Genomic DNA, 10,205 nt, shown 5'->3' on the forward strand with positions numbered 1-10,205 from the left:
AATTTAGAAAACACATAAATAATTGCCCAACAATTTGCGCTGTCTGCGCACAGATTTTCACTGATTGGGCCTTCTCCCCGTGGCCAGTGCCAACAGCAGCCGTCCTTCCGCTCTCCCCTGGTCGTGTCTCGCTGTTATCTCAGCGATGTATCTGCGGTTTGGTATCTCGCAGATACCCCGAGGTGCTCCTCTGTCTGCCTGTCTGCCTCACTGCCGCACTGCCTGCCTGGCAGTGCTCGTGCTCGGGCATTGTCTTAATTATCTGCGGATTTCGTGCTCATGCCGTGACTATCTATCGCCGCCGTCGCCGACGCCGCCGTGGCTTGACTCGACTCGAGTCGACTACTCGATTTGATTTGACTTGACTCATCGCCATCATCACCTCGATTCGCATCTAGCTTTTTGGCTCTCCTCGTCCTCAGTTGGGTCCTCGTCCCTAGCATTCCTATTCCTCGTTCGCATTGCCATTCCCAGTCCCAGTCCCATCATCATCATCATCGGCACAATCAGCGTCAGCGTCGCTTCTATTTTTCTCTCGCAAGATCACGCGCCTCTACGCGATCGCTGATAAAATTCAATGTGCATGCCCTTTCAAAAGGTATTTGGGGATTTGCACTAGACACGCAGAAATATATTCAATATGTTCCTCTTTTTGGTGCAAGATCGGACTAGGACTGACTAAAGAGATCATTGCGAAATGATCGATCTGCAAGGGTATTAAAAGCTCCGTCCACCGAAGCTGACAATGGATCTGCAGTGTGTGTGGTGTTTGGTTTTTCGGGTCGGGTCTTTGGCTATAGTTATAAACATTTTCATTTGTTTAGATTGCAATAATTTATAGAATTTGCATTAGGCATCGGGGCCCTCGTGCGGTCTCTCGCTATTGCTCCCCGATTTATGGCGATCACGGGAGACGTTCACATCGATCGCTCCGCTTCGGATTCGGATTCGGATTCATATTCCGATTCCCCGCCCTGTCTCACGTGCCGGTATATTTATGATCGCGTGCTGTTTGTTTGCTCCCCCCAGCGGGCCCCTTCCCCCGTCCCACCATCCCCTCGATGTTTGTTTCCTTTTATTGGCGTGTGTTTTGCTTACGAGTACCTCGGGCATGCCTCTTGGCCAGGTCTCACCCACCCAAAGGCGATAATTGATTGGATTCCCTGCTGAAATCGCAGCTGAAATTGGCGCTAAGCGAACCCGTATCCGTATACGACTGCGAGCAGCTAAACAAATATTTATGGGGTCATTCACGTTTCTAGCGAGGCGCCCAAGAGAAAGAAGTCTGTTGCGATAATTAGTTCAACTAGCCTGGCAGAGGATATAATGCAATGATTGCTCATAAATGCTTAAAAAGAGCTCTTCAAATATCGATACCCTATCGCTATCTCAGCGTAATTCTCAATTCCAATCAAAGTTTATTTTGCAGCTCTTAGCCTAGCTTCTCCTTCTCTGGAATCACGTCGAACCCCGTCAAATTTTCCTCATTTGTTAAGCTCAAAAGTCGAGACTGGGACTGGGACTGGGACTGGGCCTGGGCCTGCCCTGGGCCTGGGACTGAGACAGCACCAACAACGACGTCGGATCGTGACAGAATATGAATTGAAAGGGAAACCAGATTGTTTGTATGCCGCAACGAGTGTGTCTGTGTACATTCCGGGCTGGGAAAATGTTCTACAACTTAAGCGGGAATTGCTATTTTTAGACCGCAGCACTTACAAAGTAACTCGAAATATATGTAAACAAAAAATACAAAATAAAGTAGCTTGGCCAACAGTTAAATGCCCCACACTCTCCTGCTCTCTCCGCCTTGATGGATCGATCATCGCTGGTTTGACTCTGACGTCAGCAATGGCTGCATCGATGGCAGAACCGATATCGAAATATGCCAAATATTTGTACGATTTCACGCACATGGAAAGCTCGAATTTCATCTATGAAACATCGAACATCGCACATCGAACACCGATCACCCAAGATGGCCCGGCCTGTCCTAGGTTAGTGCCTGCCCGGCGGCGAGTGGGTGAGGCCTCACGCCTCACTAAGCATATCAGCACATCGGATCGGATCTGGCACTGGAACTGGCACTGGGCACGGCTCTGGAGCCGATCTGGATGGGGTTCCACTGTCAAAGGTAGAAAAGAGCAACCAAAAATGGTAAGAGGCAACCTGTGGGGAGTCGAGTCTGAACATACCCTTGGAAGTTTATCAGCTAACGTATCACAAGCTCACAAGGTAAGAGGCTTTCCAAAGATAATTCCACTAGATGTGACATCAGGTGAGATAAGACCTCCGAGAGAAATAAAACCCACAGCAATGTGGCGGGATACCAGATTCCACTGGAGAGCTTACAGCAAGTGTTGTGCTTCTTCCTTCACCACATATGTACTTATTCACGCGTTTCTCGATTCAATGCTGTTGGAGGCTTTTTATGGATATATCGATATGTTTTTCTGGCAACACTGTCACCGCCGCAACAGCACAGCCTCCCTGCTTTCCGCTGACAGATCAGCTGTCCGCCGTCTATTTTGTGACACGATAGGGAGAGAGTGAGAGAGAGAAAGAGCGGTTGCGGGAGAGATCTGCTACTGTTGCTAACTGTCGCTGCCGCGGTCGCAGCCTCTGCCTCTGTCTCTGCCTCTGCCGTTGTCTAAGTCTATGCTCTAGCAGCGCGGGCCAAACTTCAGTTCGACCGAACGAACGCCGCTAGAGAGACGCGCGCGCGCTTCTCACACCCGACGCCGACGCCCGAACCGAGTCGAACCGAATCAACCCGAACCGAAACGGAACGGAAGTCGAGACCGAAACGAACCCGAACCGCAACGAAAACGAAAGGCCGAAGCGGAGCCGAAACCGCCATATTGTGTCCTGATCAGAAAATGCAATAGAACCGTAAAGAAATCGCTATCGATATCGATCGATAACGACAGAAACGCGCGCGTTCAGCGACGCAGCAGAGATCCCAAAACCGAGCGCACATTTTTAGAACATTTTCGAAAAAAACACTCTTCTCGTTTTTCCCATGTGACATAGTCGTGCCATTTGTGTATGTACCTGTATCTGTTTTTGTTTGTGTTTGTGTTTCTGTTCGTGTGTATGAGCAGTGTTTTTTCCGGCACTTACATCAACATTTATGGCTTTAATTCACTTCAAATTGCTCTTAAACGATATGTTAAGTGCCAGAAAAATATGACATACTCGTATGCCTATGATTATTAGATATGGAAATGGCAGAACATACGAGCATACGAACATACATGTGGGGTGCGGGCTTTCGCTCTTATTACTCAGCGCACACACTGCGTTTCGTAATATTGATTCCGACAAAAATTTAAACAAAGCTGAGCGATTGGGAATATCGTATAAGTAGGGCTCATTCATTAATGTATGCAATCTGGTAAATTATCAAAAAGGACAGATCTGTTTCATCATGAGAGATACAATTTCGTATCGCACTTTACTGCACCTCCCCCGTCCCCGTCCTCGCCCTCTCCCAACCCGCTTTGTTGGCACTGCCGCCACTTTCGGTTTTAATGATCGCATCGGAATGGAATGCCGCCAAGAGGCCAATTCCAGGCCAATTCCAATCCAATTCGAAACCGATCTTATCCGATCCGATCCCGTATCAGTTCAGTTCTGTTCAGTTCAGTTCGGTTCAGTTTGGAAAGAGCCCGAAGACACTTGCATGGGACACACACCCAAAACGGGACAATTACCCAGGAATGGGGCTTGATTTCTTCCCTCATTACTATGTTTAGACCCGACTCTGATGCTAAAAAGGGCGGACCACAAACAAAAAAAAAAAAACAAAAAACGAAACAAAAGCAAAAAAAAACAAAGAAAAAAAGATTGAAAAAAGAAAAATCAATCGGACGACGATCGATTCGGACCAGTTCCAGCGGGCGGTGAGGTGCTGAGGTGCTGAGGTGCTGAGGTGGTGAGGGGCCAAGGTATTGGTGGGGATAGATCGGTCTACTGTATGATGAAATTTCTGAGCGTTTGAAAAGCAACAACAGCAACCATTTACAATTCCAATCGAATGGCAATTGTTGGTGACTTGCAGCATGATTCAAATTGAGGGGAGGGCGTGGTAGGGCGTCAGGGGGTACTGGGGGTGGCAGTGGAGTAGGAGGTGGAGGTGGAGGTGGTGGCGGTGGAGTAAGTACATAAATTGTTAAAGCCGATGACGAGCCATCGGTATTTGCTATAAGCATTCTCTTGATCGATTGAAACTCGTAGACAGAAAGACAGAAAGAGAGAGAGAGAGAGAGAGAGAGAGAGGAAGAGACAAATACACACAGAGCTGACAGAGATCCGAGACAGACGAAGAGACGGAAAAAGACACTGAGAATAGTAAGAAAATGCAAGAAGGTGAGGAAGTGTATAGCAAATCATTCCAACAGAAAATATATCTCCTGATAAAACACTACAGAGACTTGACACCAAGAGAGTAAAGAAACACAGAGAGAAATGCACGGGAAGAAGAGGAAAGGAGAGTCAGAGAGATAGAGAGATCACTCCACACGTGTGGCTTAAAACAAAACAAAAAACCTCCCAAGCTGACGTCCAATCAATTGATCAAACAATCGAACTCGCTTTAAGCTGCCGGTCGGTCGGTGGGTCGATCGGTCGATCGATCGATCGATCGCTTGATCATGAAATGGAGACAACTAACAGCTAGTTGTGTAGCTATTAACTGCTTTGCGACTCTTGGCCAGTTAGTCCCCTGTCGCCGGCATTGCTACTTACTCGCACTACCGGCTCAACGGCCACTGACGCTTTTTATGGCACCAGACGACGCACACATGACGTATACGCGATATTTTTGGCCTACAGCAAAAGAGAGAGGAAACAACAGACAAACAGCAGTGAGAGACAGCGAAAGAGAGAGAGAGAGAGAGAGAGAGAGAGAGAGAGAGAGAGAGTGGTAGAGGGGTAGAGACAAAGACAGAGAGAGGAACTCTCTGTTGCTATGGAGGTTGAGAACCATTATGGGGTTACCATGTCTATAAATAATATACACTCGTGCTTATGCAGGGCTCTACAGGGAATAACAATGTGAACTTTCAATTCCAAGGCTTTCTTTCCAGAAGTATCATGGGATATTATAGGGGACAATATGTAACAGAATCCCAAATAAAGTACCGAACTGATCCAGATCCATTTCTAGCTCTAAGCCAGGCTCTCAAGTAGTCACCTTTAATCGTTCGCATACTCGTTCTATACCGTTCAATCATCTCTCTTTGTATCCTTCCACCTCTCCGTACGACCATCATCATTCATAATTGGACCTTTTGGCTTGGATGACCATCAACTCAATTGGAAATGCAATTCTAATACAACCAATGTGCTGTCTCTATGTGATGGACACTATGTTCTCTATCTATCTACATGCATATGTGTTGTATGTGTTGTGTGTGGTGTGTGTGTGTATTTTCTGTTTCACTTCGCCTCTTGGTGATATCTTTCTGTGTGCGTTTTACGTTTGCCATTGCCATTGCCTTTGCCATTTTCCGTTTTCCATTTTCCATTTGCCATTTAAATGGATGTGAGCAATTTGGTGCCGAGCTGATGTTTTTGTGATTCGCTTTGATTGGCATCTAATTTATGATTGACAGTTACAAACGTCTCGCAATGAGCCTACCGCAAAGCAGAGATGCTGGTACGGCGGAGACCAGCAGCCAGCAGCCATCAGGCATCAGGCAGACCTTATGGCTAGATATCGACTTAGCTTAGCCCGGGGCTTGTCAATCAAGCCATTAACTAAGGCCCCAAGCATCTTGATTTACGTAGTGGGACTCAGTGCTGGGTACTTCGCTGCTGCTGCTTCTGCTGCTGCTGCTGCTGAATGCGGTTTGGAAGCTCTGACACCTTGACGTTGCATTGTCAAAGAGTTTCACACTTGCTAGCACATATCCACCTACACATACAAATCCACATCCACGGACGTTACCTGGCTACTGTTCTATCGGATTACGCGGCGTATGCGCAATGCGTTTACATTATCTATCGAGTAGTGCACTCAATCGAAGCAACCCATGGCCTAACTGGTGAAGTGGGCTCTAAATAGAGCAATGACATGTACATACGGGTACGGTTACGGGTACGGAAACGGGTACGGATACTGGTACTCCAATACTATTTATGTAACCCACCAGAGTGTACGACTGAATCTGATAAGCGAGTCTATGCCATCCTCTCCCTTAACATTTGCTTGCCAATGACACTCGTTTGGGGGACAGAAGAGTAACGCATATAGCAGGGGCTGGGGGTAGGGGTGACTTCTAAAACGAGGTACTCCCAATCCTATATCATCTCAAGTCCCCCTGCCGATCTGTCCGTTCTGTCGGAGATCACAAAGGCCTTGCATATTCGTACTTTTCTCCGACATGGAAATCATATTTTCATTAACTATATGCTCGCACAGATCGTTCAAATATACATATCTACTATAGTACATACATATATACTATGTTGTGTGTGTCATGCTGCTGCTATGTTGGACGGCGTCGGCGTTGACGTCGGTGCTGGCAGTGCAGCCGCAGCCGCAGCCGCAGCTGCAGCAGCATCACCGTCAACGTCGACGGCACTCGCTAAAACTACATAAATCAAAGGAAAAGCAATTCTCTGTTTTCTGTTCGTCTAGAAAAGCGTTGCTTTTTTGGCTTTTTCCCTGCTTTCCCGCTGCTTTGCCGCTGCTTTTGTTGGTGATTGTTGATTGGTGTCGTTGGTGTTTTCTGCCTTGGCTTTTGCAATGGCATTTTGTACGCATGTTTCAGACATTTAACATTTATTTTTTTTTTTTTTTATGTAGAGACAAGCGACAGATATTGTTCATATACGAGATATACATACAATATATGTACATATGTGTATGCATACAATATTGTATTTTCTTGGTAGCACATCTGTGAATGGCGGGGGGAGTGGGCTGGGGTGGCGAGGGGAATATATATTTATTTGTTTGCGGCGGGGCCGTGAGGCCAAAACATTTATAGGAATATTTCGAATTGCAGACGACGACGATGACGACGACGTCGCTGGTGGCTGCTCTGCCAGCAGCGCATTAAATGAGGCTGAAGAAAAAAAGGAGCATTAAATAGGGAACACCTCATTCGGGGAACAGCATTGATGCAGGGTATACCCTGAAAATGATTTCTAAATATCAATTTAAGGGAATATTTTGTATTATGTTTTGATATTGGTATTTCTTCCAACAAAAACTCCACTCTGCTCTGTTCTGGACGATACTGATCGACTTCCACCTTGAATGACATATTAGCTGATACGAATATTGAGGCAGAATATACATAAAGCAGGTACAAGAAAAACTGTACCAGCAGATGGTTAAGTTTGGCAACAAAATGAAAAAAGTCTCCGAATCCATTTCCATCATCGAAAGTCTTTTGATGTCAGAAGTGCCCCAACAGAATTGCATTATTGTTGTTATATTATATATTATGTGATGCATAGAAAACCCCGTCAAAAGGGTGATCTAGATGGAAGCCAGTGAGTAGGGTATACAGAGCCCGATGGATTACTTTTGGGCCTGCTCGTAATTCCACAAACATTTGCACGAGTCGATGGGAAAATCAAATATGAAATATTCAGATGGAAATGGAAATGGAAATGGAAATGCGGCTGAAAGCCAAGGCATAATGTTGTCGCTGAGTTTGTTGTTTGTTTGCTGATGTTGTTGGGTGGCTCTCTAATGCTTTCGGTATTTCTGCACTCAGAGAAAATGCGAGCCATTGGATACAACGAAAGGTCCACGTGAATCCAAGCAGGCCATGGCAAAAGTGTCTCCTCCTTTCTCTTGGTGTATTGTGTGCTGCTCTTCTTGCTGCTGGTGGCATCTGTCTATTTTCATGCATATTATTTCATACGGGGCTTACATTTTGTTCGTATTTTATGCTTTTAATAAACCAGAAACTATTTTAATTTGTTTTATTTTTATTTCGAATGTGACAGAAATTATTGTTAACGATATCGCGCGATTGTTGTTGTCTACATATGGGATCGACTGGCGCTTCTTGTTGTTGTTGTTGTTGTTGCTGCTGCTGCCTTCGTGTTGATAATGAAATCGAAAACGAAAGCAAACAAATTAATTAACTAAACGCCCCTCCGCTCCCTGCCCCTGCCCCTGCCCCTCCGCCAAAGACCTCTCACAAAAAACCGCAAAAATTTGGTCATTTTGTTGGTTTTCTACAGGAGGGGGGGGGGGATTGAGTCCGCAGACATTCGCATTCGCATTTCCAATTCATATTTCGTATTTTTCAGCTTGTCATATTTTCTCACATTATTTATTAGCAATACTTAATATATAGTTCATTCTTTGTTGCTGTTGCTGTTGCTGTGGCTGTTGTCTGTTTGGTGCCTGTTCTGGTTTTTAATTGCGCTCACACGTGCCCCGACTCATCGCGAAGAACACGACTGTAGTATGCATACCATATATAATGATGTATGTACATATAGTGTGTATCGGCCATAAAGGGACTGACTGTCTTGTGTCTTGTGGCACTTGTGTCTCCGGCCAGCGGCCTCGAAGGCAAATACTCGTAAACTCTTTAAAATGGTCGGGAATGCCAAATACTCTTACCAATGGCCAAAACATCCACACACACACACACACACACACACAGACGATTTCCATCGTTTGATCAATCTTTGAGGGACCATGGAATGCAGTCGGTCAGTCGTTGGTTGGTTTTTTTTTTTTTTTTTTTTTTTTGGTCGGAATTCCAAGATCGATTCATGGGTCTCCTATGAATACTTCTATGAGAATTCCTGACCATCATCATCACATGCGTGTGCGGAATGCGTGTGCTCATGAGCGATGGGGATGGAGATGGTGATGATGGTGTATACTGGTAGCCGTATCCATGAGGAAAATGAGTCCCTAGTTTCTGAAATCTGATGGAATCTGACCGATTTTATTGCACTTTATTCGAATATGTCCCAGAATCTGGCGTATGGGCGCGAAAAGGATACGCGAGAGTAATGGATGGTTAAAAATGGAAATATCCACCAGATTTGTGTCCTTTTCTTGCTCCTCTGCTATAGAATGCACCCTTGATGCATGAGCACCCCTTGAAGGAAAAACCTTCTAGTGTTCAGATTTTTTCCCATTTCAACCATTTGCAATATCCTCCTTCCGTCTCATTGGACCTGAGCGTACGATTGGCGCAGACCCTGGCCCACACAAACAGTGAAAGAAAGAGAGAGGCAGAGACGAGAGACTGCGGGTAAAGGACGCCCAGGTGAGAAATTCACGCCCACGCCGCTGTCAGCAGAGAAATTTGCACAACCATCCGTGATTGGAGAGGGGTTGAAAGGGGACAGCGGCGAAGGTAGACGTTGAGGCAGCAGCAGGAGCTGCAGCAGCAACAGGGCGGGCAGAGGCAGAGGCAGAAGCAGAGGGCCAAGTGTGCCCAGCAACATTTAGCCTGGTATTGCAACATGTTGCGTGCGCCCCAAAAGTATGCGCAGCAGCGGCACGGCACGCATGCGCAGTGGGCAGCGCTGCGCTCATTCAACTTTGCATTCGACCGCACGGCGACGTCGGACCGTTCGTCATCGCCGAAGCATCTCTTCGACACGCGACTCATCCACGTAGAGAAACACACACACACACACACATACACACCGATAACGCAAAAAGTTTTAAGCCAACATTTTGTTATTTTGCGAAAACTGCAAACAATAGCAGCGACAGAGCAGCAACAGCAGCAGTATCAGCCATCAGAGTCCGACAACAGCGACGCTGACAGCAGCAGAGGAAAATTGCAAACAGCCGAAGGCAGGCGGCCCGAACGCCCGATCGGGCCCGAAACTTTGTTGCGCTCGCGCGCTCTCTGCAACATTTTTTGCCTGTTTTGGCTCTCGCGCTCTGGCCATCTATCCTGCTATCTCCCTCACACTCAGTTGAGTGCTGCCCGCTGCCTGCTGTCTGCTGCTCTGCCGGCGGCCTGCTGCTGCTCTGTCTCTGCTGCTGCTGCTGCTGCTGCTGCTGTCATCGTCGTGCGCGCTTGTTGGATTTTTAGTTTATTTATTCCAACGTCCGATACGTGTGGACATTATTTTACCAAACGTTCGCAACCGCACAACACACATACACAAGCACACAGACAGGCACACACGCGACAACAATCGTGAACAAACGCACCTCACACACATACAGACACACAGAGAGATAGATAGAGAGA

Source organism: Drosophila persimilis, unplaced genomic scaffold (assembly GCF_003286085.1).
Source record: "Drosophila persimilis strain 14011-0111.01,24,50 unplaced genomic scaffold, DperRS2 tig00000653-arrow-arrow-pilon, whole genome shotgun sequence".
NCBI classification, from domain to species: Eukaryota; Metazoa; Arthropoda; class Insecta; order Diptera; family Drosophilidae; genus Drosophila; species Drosophila persimilis.